This window comes from Phalaenopsis equestris, unplaced genomic scaffold (genome assembly GCF_001263595.1).
Source record: "Phalaenopsis equestris unplaced genomic scaffold, ASM126359v1 Scaffold000436, whole genome shotgun sequence".
Classification (NCBI taxonomy): domain Eukaryota; kingdom Viridiplantae; phylum Streptophyta; class Magnoliopsida; order Asparagales; family Orchidaceae; genus Phalaenopsis; species Phalaenopsis equestris.
In genome coordinates, this window is record NW_018164877.1 from 761,522 (window position 1) to 762,367 (window position 846).

The following is an 846-nucleotide window of genomic DNA, read 5'->3' on the forward strand; positions in this document are numbered from 1 at the left end:
CCATATATATATATATTTGTTGAATGGATTGAATCCATCAGTTTTTCCACATTTTTTAGCCCCCTAAAATTTATATTTATTTTTCCAAAAATAAAATTAAAAAAAAAAGGTTCACCGATGCAATCATGTCATCTCTCACATCTCCAGCTCGAAAATCCATCTTACCCAAACCCAAAAAAATATAAATTAAGAATTTAAAAATAGTCATTTACACCCATTTCATCTAAATCTTTAATATTGAATAAAAAAATAATATTATTGATAGTTTTTAAAAAAAAATTCAAATTTTAGAAATACTCATGCACCTAAGAATCAAACTTTTTCTATTTATTAAATGAATATGTCATTTTTTTTAAATAATGTGAATAATTGTATGTGCAAATATGTATATAAAAAATTTTTCTAGCTAATCTGAGCCCTCCTACAGAAATGGCTGAATCGACTCACCTGTCGAAGTGGTTGAATTGAACATACTTGCCAAAATAACTGATTTGATCATTCTCATCATCCTCGGGAAAATAACCTAGCATACCTGTACAAGAGCAACTATTCGAGGAATCTAAACATGATTGATAAAGACGCCCTTCAGTCAGTCTTTAATTACTCCGCTCGACATTGAGAACTCAATCCTTTCACTCAGGCACCAAGCATAATCGTCTTACCAACAATATTTGGTATTAGCTAGACATCATAATCTTTCATCAAGATATTAAAGGAAGACAAGTGTAATTATAAATATGCAATACACTAATACTTTGCCTTTTTTCCCCACAAAGGAGTGATATAAGTGAGAGAGCCAGCTCCTTCCTCTCCCAAGAAAAGCACTATATGACCCTTCCGATCCCC